The following is a 12100-nucleotide window of genomic DNA, read 5'->3' on the forward strand; positions in this document are numbered from 1 at the left end:
CAAAAATTTACCTATTAGTGTATTCTTCCATCTTTTGGTTGATTGCTGAAGTTTCTTTACTGAGAAGACCACCACTTTGTTGAATTTAGCCTCCAAAGCTTCAATCTCTATTTTCGTAGCTTTAGAAGACTCCCATTTGAACCTACGAGCATACCGTACAACTTGAGACCAAGTGTTGGTAGAAGCAAAATCCTTCAAACCACCATTCTGTGAGGAACTTCTTGGAGGCAAGGAGGATGTTCCTTTGGACCCTAAATCTGGCTTCTAGTGGACCTCCGACGAAGAATCCCTTATCGACGATGGTCGATCTTGATCCACAACAACTCGCTTCCCCTACTGTGCCAAACCCATCGATAGTTGTGATGATGCCCCTTTTGACTCCAAAGGTAGCCTTTGGTCCCCCATCAGAAAAGGCCGATCGAGGTCCAAATCGACCATTGGTTGCCCAAGAGATGGTCTCGAAGAAACCCTCTTTTTTCCTTTCTCAGAGATTCTCTCTCTTTCGAAGAACTTCCACTTGGTCAATCCCACTTATTTGTTGGTATGCAGTTGGGTGCAATCAAACTGAATAGTCAAAAATTTCAATCCAAGATATCTGATTTTAAAACTCAATGCGAGATTGATTGATCCTGATATTCAAATATATATATATATATATAGGCATCTGCCTCCGTCTACCATATGTGCAAAAAAAAAAAATCTCAGTGTACCATGTGTTGACCTATGCGGCAGTGCCATTTTTTCTTTTTCCTTCGAATACTTCCTGAGCCCTTGTGAAAGCCGAGGTCACCAATGGGGAGCACATCGAGCGATGGGCGATGGAGAGAGAAGATGATGAAAATATAGATGGATGAGGGGCTGATGTCGTTGACCATATCAAACATGGCAAAGACAGAACAATCATCCATAGCAATGATGGAGGCATTAGAGAGGATGCTATTATGGGTTTTAAACTCTCCCTATACAATTAAAAAAATATATATTGTATAATAGCCCCCCAATCATCTCTACCATGTCTCCACCGAAAATACCACTTGCTGGCGGTCCCGCTGGGTGGCCGCCCACTTCTTTATCATCAGAATAGAGCTCCATAAATTGAAAATTTTGTAATCAAAGGAGAATCATTTTGACCAAAAATTTTCCAAACCCTACAAAATATCATGCTTCTACCAAGATTAAGCTCTCAAAACCTCAAGGGACCAACTCACGCTGCCACAACCCGCACAAAATCCCATATGAAAAAAACCCAATCAAAACCTAAGAAACCCTCTACTCTCTCTCAATTGCTCTCCTTTCCCACAAATCCCTGAAAAAGATAATGAAATGAAAAGAAAGACAATGAAATGAAAAGAAAAAGAAGCGAAAAAGAGAAAAATGATCTTCTACATGGGAAAAGGTTTATCCTTAATTATATTTTCCTTCTTTCTTTCATTTTCGTTGATTTTTCCTATATTTTCCCTGTTTTCCCTCTGTTTTCCGGCCCCTACCCTAGGAGTCCAATCAAGTGTTCCCCCCTCTGAAAGTGCAAAGAGTTTTGGGTGCCCTTTTTTTCCCAAAGTGGACCTCCTCGGAGTGCCGCTGGAGGTAGTGGTATTCCGCTACACCACCGCCGCCAGTGGCTCCCTCTGGACATTGGCTCGCCATCATCGCTGTCGCCCTTAGCATCTGGTGCATCCAAGACATCGGATTCATATCCGCTGTCCCTCCACCTCTCGAGCCTCTGGCTCCCCTGGCTACCACTTGAGTCGAAGCCGATTCGGCTCCTCCCTCGGTTCCAGCGCTGACCAAGCCTTCACTGTGCAACCAAGCTGACGAAAATGCCACACTAAAGGTCAGATTCATAAAGTTCTATGCCGATGACGGCAATGACGAATGGAAGTGGGGTGACGGTGACGCGACAGAGGAGGAGGAGGCAACATGGGGAATGACAAGCGTAAGCGGGGTGACGGTGACGTGATGGAGGAGGAGGCAACATGGGGATGGGAAAGGAGGATAGTCAAGAAGCGAAAACGCCCAGGTCTTTCACCATTATGAGGACCGAACGGTGTTTAACGGTAGTGGAGTCAAGTTGGGCGGTAGAGCTGACGGTGACGGCGTGGAGGGTGAGACGGCGGACATAGCAGAAGAATGGGAATTAAGGGGGGGGAGATTAAAATTTACCAAAAAAAAGGGAGGAAAATTAAATATTTTTTCGAGAATAAGATGAGAAATTAAATATTATGCGGCGTATATATACTGGGATTAGTTTGACCGATGTTGACATGCCAAAAATTTGGTTATGTAAAAGTTCTTTTCCTTTTCAAAATGATAATTTTGCCCTTTCCTTTAGGTCAACCGGTAGGGTTCCATGATGCAAAGCGAGCTTATAATCACTATGGACAAAATATTTTTTTCTAAAAAATTATTTTAATTATTTTAATATATATAATAGATATTAATAAATTAATAAAATAAAATATTTTTAAAAGAAAAAATTGTATTTGGTGCATGGTACGGGATTATAAGCTAATTTGAATTTGATTTATAAATAAAAAAATATTTAAAATCGACTCAACTTGACTCGAATATCAATCAAACCAAATTTCAGATCAAGATCAAACATTCATCATAATTAAAAAATATAGTTAAAACCAAATATAACATAATATTATCTTTTCAATACTAAATTAATAACATATAATATAAATAAATTATAATACAAAATATTTGACCTAAAAACTCGCGAGCATAGTTGAATATATATATATATATATATATATATTCAACTATGCTCGCGAGTTTTTAGGTCAAATATTTTGTTACTCGAGTTCGCTAATAATTAAGTTGGGTCGAGCATGAATCCAAGTTGAGCTCGAATAGTTTACGAGTTGCTCGGCTTATTTACACCCTTAGTCCACAAGAACGAAAAAGAAATCATGAGGGCCTTTTTAACTTCCACATGGTTTAGGCTAGGAGGATATTTGATTGATATGAATCAAGCTCAAACGAGCGGTCCAATCCACGACTCTAATAGAAAATTCAGATTCTACTATTATCCATTATCCAAACAAACTTGTTTGGCTAGCTTCTCCCCAGGAGTGTCATAGAACTTGTTGGCCTGCTGGCTTGCAAAGAAGTTGCAGGATAAGTCTGATGGAAAGAAGATTGAAGGGAGGATTCAAGAATATAGTGTAAGTCCAAGTATTTTGATCTTCAAAAACTTTTGCCACAATCACATTGTCATTCAAAAAAGATGGATTTAGATAAAGATACAGCATAGCTTGGGCTACGGTAAGAAAGATTTAGTTAGCACTTTTCCTAAATTAGAGTCCTACCAGTAAATCAAGTGTTGGGTAAAGTAAAGCTAATGGAAAAATAAATAAAGATAAATTAAAACTGATTGATATATTGGAAGACAAAAGGTCCTTCATGTAGTACAATTCTATTTGCTCATACTAAATGATAAACCTATATGTAACTATCCACTTCTGACGTCTGCTACCCATATTTTGCCTCCACTTTGTTTGATAGTTTCGATAACTGATCTCAGCTATTTTTTCTACGACTGATGTTCGTCAGAATGGCCAAACTCTGTACTTCCATTAGACCAACAATTGCACTCACTAAGTCTCAAATTGTTAGCCTTTACTTGACCTCCCATACTATTTGTCCCCATCATTTCTGTCTATTTGGAGGTGACTCGCTCAACTTTCATATGATTTTTTTTTTTTTTTGAAATTTATGAGGAGGAGGTGAGAAACCTTCCTACAAAATATGTATATAATCATATATAAAAAAAGTTAATTGTCTTACATAAAGGGCAAGGGGAAAGTAAAGATAGGGCCTACAGGACCCAAAAACAAAATAGCTGTGGAGATTAATTACAGAGATGTGTTATCTTTTTCTTAAGATCTCTTAAAGTTTATTGAGCAAGTAACCTGATTTTCCTGGTGTCCAAATTTCTAACAGTAGAGTCACTTGCTTTGTAATCTCAAGGTGTGAAAGAGCCTCGAAACGGAATATTCTTCGATTCCTATCATTCCTATCATTCCTGAGATTACTGACTGCTAGTAGCGCATCTAAGGTAGGCTTTAGATCATGAGAGTTAATTTGCAGTTGGCATAAATGCTAAAGGTCGAAGAGGTTGTCTGACATAGGTTGTAATGGCATATTATGAAGCAACCTATTCCAAAATGCTTTAGAGTACCAGCATTGTAACATAATATGATCAGTAGTTTCTAGCCACTTTTCACAGAGTGCATAGCTCCTTTGAATTTGCATGCCTCTTTTCTTTAAGTTTTTCACCGTGAGTATCTTGTTATTATAGCATAGCTAATTAAAAATTTTAATTTTCTCTGGAGTGGGTAGTTTCCAAATAATCTTTGCAAAGAAAGATATGGTACCTCCATGTACAGAAAAGCGATAGCAATTTTTGACAGTGAAAAAAGTTTGCTAGTTGACCACTTCCAGAGTCTTTTGTCCTTCTCCATAGTGAGAGAGATTTGTTGTAGGTCAGTTTCAGGACTCCATTATTCTATCTTTGCTTCAAAGGTTAGCGGAGTTCTAAAGTTGACAATCCAATCTTTCTTATTTAAAAAATCTGATGCACTAATGTTCTAATTTGAAGTTAATACCAATAGGTTTGGATATTGCAATTGTAGAGGATAGTTTTCTTGCCAGCGATCATTCCAAAAGGAGGCAGTTTGCTCGTTTCCAGTGTAACAACTGTGAGCAATTTGAAAAAAATCCACGATCGATATGACATCCTTCCAGAAAGGTGAGGCTAGATCGCTCAGGTTTGAGCGGAGAGGAGCCTTGTTGTAGCAGTAGGGATTTTTCCATGGCCTTTAGGGCCTCGTTAAGAACAACCACCACCATTTCAATATTAAGCAAACATGACGATCTTCAAGTTAACTATTCCAAGTCCTCCCAGTGCTTTGGCCTACATACTGATTGCCAGCTTGTGAGGTTAACCATTATGCGTCCCTTATCTAACTAATCCCACATGAATTTCCTTGAAATACGATTGATCAGCTTTCATATATTTTTTTTGGAAGGATTGCAATAGACATCCAGAAAAGAGGGATAGAGTGAAGAACATAGTTAATTAGGGTGAGTCTACTCATAATCTTCCTTTCATCCTGCAAGTCTCTTCTCAATTTTTTCCAATAAGAATTTCTAATCACTTGACCATAGTATGGCATGGTGCAGAAAAATGCCAAGATAAGTGATGGGGAATTTGGATGCGTTATCTTTGCATAATTCTGCATCTCTTCTATTGATATGTTCATGCCAATGATTTGCGTTTTTCTCACAATTATTTTGAGTCTGCTCAATAATTCAAAAGAGTAAAGAATGAAGTTCAAAACATTCACTTGATACCTCAAAGCATGATAGAAAATTAGTGTGCCATCCGCATATTGGAGTTTGCAATGTTCTGAGGCCCTACTCTATAAATTAAGCCTTCTGAGTTAGCTAATTGCATCATTCGATTTAGCATATTGGCTATGAGTTTATAAAGTAGAGGGGAGAGTGGGTTACTTAGTTTAATACACCTTTTGCCCATGAACCACTGACCTTTGGCACCATTGAGGAGAATGCTGTAGCTTATGGTTTTTAATAGATATGAGATCCAACTTATCCACTAATTGCCAAAGCCCCTTTTTGCCGGTAGCTTAAGAAGAAAGCTCCAAGAAATACTATCAAAAGCCTTTTTTGAAATCTACTTTGCACAGTGTGCCTCTAGATCTTGCTCTTTTACAAAGTACTGTAATTTCTATTGTGGTGATGTAGCTTTCTGAAATCACTCTATTTTTAATGAAGGTGGACTAAGATTGTGATATAAGACAGTCGACGACACTACACAATCTAGAGGATAGGACTTTAGATATTAGCTTCACAATACCGTACTCCAGACTGATAGGATGAAAGTCTCTGACCATGGGTTCGTTGGTTGCTTTTGGGATTAGGCCGTACTGAAGGTGTAGTTTAGTTTGTCGAGATTCAGAGACCTATTTTGAAAAGCTTGAAATATCTTGATGATGTTCGGCTTAATCATTTCCCAGTGTCTTTGATAAACAATATTGGGAAACCATCCTGGCCAAGGGATTTGTCGTTTGCAAGCTAAAACAAGGCACATTTTATTTCTTCTTCTTCAAAGTTTTTTTAAGACAAGTAAGGTCACTTGACCCTCCAAAAAAAGTTTGTTCCAGATAACTTCTATGTCCGCCTTTTCCAATTCATCCAAAAGATATTTATAGAACCGACGGAAAGAGTTTTGAATAGTCACATTGTTGGTAATCCTTTTCCCATCTTCATTGATTTCTAATATTTGATTTTTCTTGCAATGGTTACTTGCATATGCATGAAAGAATTTGGTATTACGATTGCCATTTTGTATCTATTGATTTCTTGATCTTTACTTCTAATAAATTTCTTCCTGTTTAAGGAGAGATTTAAGAACGGTTTTGAGTCTTTTTCTTTCATTTGATAACTCCGGTTCCCACTCTTATATTTCCTCCAAAGAATCTAGTTTTTTCCTTTACAAAGAAGCCTAGGTTTTGATGTGAAGTTTTCAGCTGCATCAGAGGTACCTGTGGTAGATCTAGTAGCTTTTTATCAGGCTGTCAAAGTCAGAATACGAAGGAAAAAATTATCCGATTGCATCGGATGTCAGAAAAAAAATTGAATAGATTAGTAATTAAAATTTTCATAATATTTATGAAATCTTACCTTGGTTGTAGCGAAAGACTTAATCAAGGTTGAAAAATTTCTGAAAGTTGTTGCTTCGTGAGATCCGGATGTCCAGATCCTCTACTTTGCTCACACGCCAACCAACGTAGAAGAGAGGGATGAAGCTCTTCTTTAGAAAGAGAGGAGAGGAGGGCTTTGAGATCAGATCATGAAGCCTAGGAAGAAGCCCACATACCATATCACAAGGGGAGGGAGGATGCCAAGAGAAGAGAGACACCCAAGAGAAGAGAAGATGCCCAAGGGAGGAGGTCTCCATGCTCAAGCCCTTGCTCACGCCTAGATTGATTTTCTCCTTCTTCAAACCCCTTCTTAAATAGACAAGAGATCCTAGATCAAATCAAATATCTTCATGGGTTAGAAATAAGACCCTCTAAGTTTGAATCAAATCCAAATTCTCTAAACCATAAGATTTTCTAATGGAAGTAAGAGAGGTACCAACTTGCGCCTTCTTTCACCATGCCGCACACCCAAGGGGAGGGGCCTGTTTCTAGTGCCCTCTTCTCCATCTTGGTTGGCTATATAGATGAAAGAATGCATGAAAATATGGAAAGTACATCAAATCCAATTTGATTTAGATTTGGGTTTAATTCGAATTTTATTCAAATCAAATTTGAAAAGACTACTAATCCTAATCTAATTAGGATTTGGGTCCAAGTCTAACTGAGATAATTAATCCAATTTAGTCTCAATAAAATCAAGCCCAATTAAATTAGATCTGATCTAAAATAATTAAGATTGAAATCTAAACTCTCATAATTCTTTGAATCATAGATTTAATCAAATTCATCCTCAGAATTAAATCTGTGCCTCATATATAGTGCTAGCTGCATATAGTCATTGTTTAATTCTATATGACTCATAACTTAATTCTTAATTAAGTAAATCTATATATTCAATCAAGTCTTATACTTTCAAATTAAACACATAGATATTGGATCAATTTTTTCATACAATTTTTTACTTTGTGCGTGACTCCATAGATTCAAACACTAAACCGGTAGTATAGAAATCCATTCCTATACTACTTAAAATAATCATTTAGCAATGATACCCGATGTTCGAATAGATAGAATAATTGTAAAGTAACATTCAAGAACCTTGGTATATAGTTACCGCATAATTCATCCTTTTGATCCTAATGCTCAAAGTGACTTATGGTTTCACTGTCAATCTCGGATGAGTCATCCAATTGTATTTCAATCTTTTTCAAATCCTGTGATAAATTACAAAGATTATCCTGATCAAGATTTTACTTGATTGAGATACAATGATGCATTAACTCCTGTAAACTGGAGAGGTCAATTCCATCTTGACTCACACACTGATTTCACAAGTATTTGACTGTACCCATTAGCTTTCTGTTACTGTATTCAAAATATAGGTAGTCTGGCATCAAAGCATAGTGAGTTATTTGCAAATCATCGTGGTGATCTCAGGTTGGAGAGATACTTATGCCCATATCTTTCGTGAGCTATCTTTGACAGCAGAGCACTCCACAGGTGAGTCACTGTTCCGTAATGATGTACTCCTACATCTCATTTGTATGCCATACCAGTATCTTCATACTCTTTGATTAAGAAGACAACCAATCCATATGACACACAACGACCAATACTCGATAAATGTTATTGTCCTTATTAATAACGTATCATTTGGTCTTGAACAAGTTTAAGAACTATTTGATAAATCCTCCTTTATCGATTATATCATAATTCTAAAGATTTTATCATAATACAAGAGTTCAAAAGAAGATACTCTTTTATGATAAACTTATCAAAAATAATTTTTATTTATTAATAATTTATATATAAATTACAAAGAGCTCAATCATCTATAGATAGATAATTGACTTTAGAATATATTTTCTAACAACTCCCACTTAGACTAAAGCTAATCAGGACTGTATCTAATATCTATCTTTCACTTATGGTCATTAAATACTTCAATCCCGAGAGCTTTAGTGAAGGGGTCGGCCAATTTTTTTTTTCATCAATCTTCAACAGCTCGACATCACCTCGATCGACGATCTCATGGATCAGGTGATAGTGATATAGATTATGTTTGATCCTCTACTGAGATTTGGGTTCCTTAGCTTGAGCGATAGCACCGGTGCTGTCACAATATAGTAAAATTTGACCTTCAACTGAGGGAACCACTCTAAGTTTGTAAATAAACTTTCTCAACCAAATAGCTTTCTTTGCAGCATCGGATGCTGTAATGTACTCTATTTCGCATATCGAATCAGCTACTGTATGCTACTTGAAACTCTTCTAACAGATCACTCTATCATATAAAGTGAAAATGTAGCCAAATACACTTTTGCTGTCATTATGATCAGACTAAAAATTAGAATTAATATATCTCATAAGTTTAAAGTTTATATCTCCATAGATTAACTATTGGTCTTTAGTATTTCTTAAATACTTAAGGATTATCTTCACAACCTTCTAATAGTTTTCACTTGGATCAGACTGATACCTGCTCACTACTCCTAGCAAGTAGACCACATCCGATCTCGTACATATCATAACGTACGTGATAGATCCTATTATCGAGGCATATAGGATTCTACTCATACACTCTCTCTTAAGGAGTTGTCAGATAATCCTTTTTGAAGAGAGTAATTCTTTGACCTATCGGTAGATAGTCCTTTTTAAAATTTTTTATATTGAATCGTTTCAGCATGATATCGATGTATATGGATTGAGACAGTCCAAGCATCCTTTCAGATCTATCTCTATAGATTTTTATCCCTAAGATGTAGGAAGCTTCTCTTAAATTTTTCATGGAGAATTATGATGATAGCCACAGCTTCACACTTAGTAAAGCAAGGATGTCATTTTTTATTAAGAGTATATCATTTACATACCATACAAAGAAGATGACTACAGAACCATTAGCCTATTTATAGATGCAGGGTTCTTTTTCGTTCTTAATGAAGCCATATGTTTTGATCGTCTTATCAAAATATATATTCCAACTCCAAGAAGCTTGCTTCAGTCCATTTACCTATTTGATTTGCATACTTTAGATTTATCTGTTAATGTAAACCATTTAGGTTGTATCATATACACCTCCTCTTCCAACTCTCTGATGAATATTTAATTTAAGCTGCTAAAGGCACTAAATATTATAATAATTGATGTTATTTTATTAAAATTTGATACTCTCTAGCAAGGTCTATGGAGCCGATATTAGTGGTCGGATCGATCGGTCGGTGGTACAATTCGGTACGACTCTGTTTCATTCTGAACTGAGGTGAACCGATGAACGAAAACAAAGCTGAACTAGAGAAGAAAAAGAGAGAAAGAGAGAAATAGAGAGAGAGGGGGAGGAAGAAAAAAAAAGGAGGGAGGTCTGTCGGAGGGCCTCTGATGGGCCGCCGTGGCCGTCGGGCGGTGTAAACGCCTCCCACGGCTCCGCACGTGGAACAGAGATGATCTGCCCCTGTTTTTCATTTTTTTTAAAAAATATTTTTTTAAGAAAAAAGAGAAACAGGGGCAGATCGCCCCTGTTCCACGCGCGGAGCCGTCGGAGGTGTTTATGCCGCATGACAGCCACGGCGGCCCGTCGGAGGTCCTCCAACGGACCTCCCTCCCTCTTTTTCTTCCTCTCTCTTTCTCTTCCTCTCTTTTCCTCTTTTCCTCTCCTTTCTTTTTCGGCACCGGCATATGCCGTTTTGCATGCCGGAACTATCTTGGTTCCCCATCGGGATGGTTCGACAGGCCCCATACCAGACGGTTCGACCCAATAAGGCATTCCTTGCTCTCTAGTCTATTTTGCAGTTGATGAAGAGCTTGGATTCATACGATTCAAATTTGACTTAAATCAGATCAGATTTGAATAAACCAGACAATCAGTTTCCATTCCAGTGTGAACGCGACTTAAAAATCAAAGGTCAAGAAGCAGTCTCTCCAATCAAAGATCCAGATTAGAAGATAAATGAAATCAAGTATGAACATGACTTAAATCTCAAAGGCTCTGATTAAAAAATCACTCCTCATGAAGATCCAAGGGTCCTTATTCACGCTCCAACCTCTCTTTTCATGAAACTCTAGCCTCCCTACTCTATAAATTGAACCCCAAGGCCTCCATCTTCTCCAATCAAGCTAGCCCTAAGTTTTCTTCAAGCTTCTCTCTTTCTCTCTCCCTCTTCCTCTTCTCTATAAGTCTAGGAGAGGTACTAACCCTAGCATGACACCATATTCCTTCACAGATTTTTTTTCACATCCCATCAAATCTAAAAAAGATCCTAATCCTAGTGCCATTACCATTTCTCTTCTACATACCCGCTTCCATCTATTTTTCTTTCTTAGAATTTCTAGATCAAGCTTTCCAGCCATCCTACCACTGTCTGCACAAAGAAAGACAAAGGATTCAAGGAGACACATCCACCATCGGGCGCAGCAAGAAGATCAACTTGGTTTAGTTATTTTGTATCATAATTTTATTTTATTTCTTTTTATGTATGCTTCTTTATTTGATTAATAAAAAATAATTTATTATAATTTTTATATTTCCTTCTTAGTTTCTTACAATCTATTATTTTTCTTTTATATTTTGAAATAATCAACTAAGATCTCTATGGATACGATCCCGACTCACCCTATCTACATAGTAGTGAGTAGGATTAATTTTGATGTACTACAATACGCATCAAATTTTGACATCGTTGTCGGAGATCTTGATGTGATTGTTTTGAAAAAAAATTAAAAAAATCTATAAAATAATAAAAAAAATATTTTATAATTTTTTAAATTTTTATTTCTTATTTTGGTTGCTTGACTACCTTATATGCTTTACTGCTTTATATTTCTAGTTGATTATTTTCTTCCCTTGTATTCTTGCTTTTCAAATTTTATTTTACTAATTGATAATTTACTTTTTATTATTAATTAATTTACTTTAATTGCTTAATTACCTTCTATTTACTCTTTTTTAAATTTTTATCTTATATTACTTTTCATATATGGTAGATTTACTACTCTCTAGCTAGATTACTTTATTTGCAAGTATAAAATTTTTTTTGCTTTCTATAACCTAGTAATTTACTGCTTTTCATAGCTTAGAATAATTTATTATCCTAAAAGTAGATTTGATTTGTTACTTTATTTGTAAGTTACCTACTTGCCTTTTAATTTTAGCATTATTTACTTTTCATTTAGTTAGATTTACTAGATCTTCTCATACCTAATTAACCTAATTTAAAATTTATCTCTTATTCCTTCTTGCTTAAAGATAACATAATATAAAAAGAATACAAAGACACCATATAACACTTGACTAATATAAATAAACTAATTGAATCTTAAAAGCTACTTAACATGTTTGGACACTTTTTCTTTTTGCATTGCATATTTTCATAAAA

The 12100-nt window shown here is 36.2% G+C and overlaps 1 pseudogene; it reads left to right on the forward strand.

The window, feature by feature from the left end:
• Nucleotides 1-1917: 1917 nt before the first annotated feature.
• The window catches only part of LOC140856191 (zinc finger BED domain-containing protein RICESLEEPER 2-like), a 53652-nt pseudogene continuing 43469 nt past the window's right edge, over nt 1918-12100 (forward strand).

This window comes from Elaeis guineensis, chromosome 3, assembly GCF_000442705.2.
Source record: "Elaeis guineensis isolate ETL-2024a chromosome 3, EG11, whole genome shotgun sequence".
In the NCBI taxonomy this organism is placed as follows: Eukaryota; Viridiplantae; Streptophyta; class Magnoliopsida; order Arecales; family Arecaceae; genus Elaeis; species Elaeis guineensis.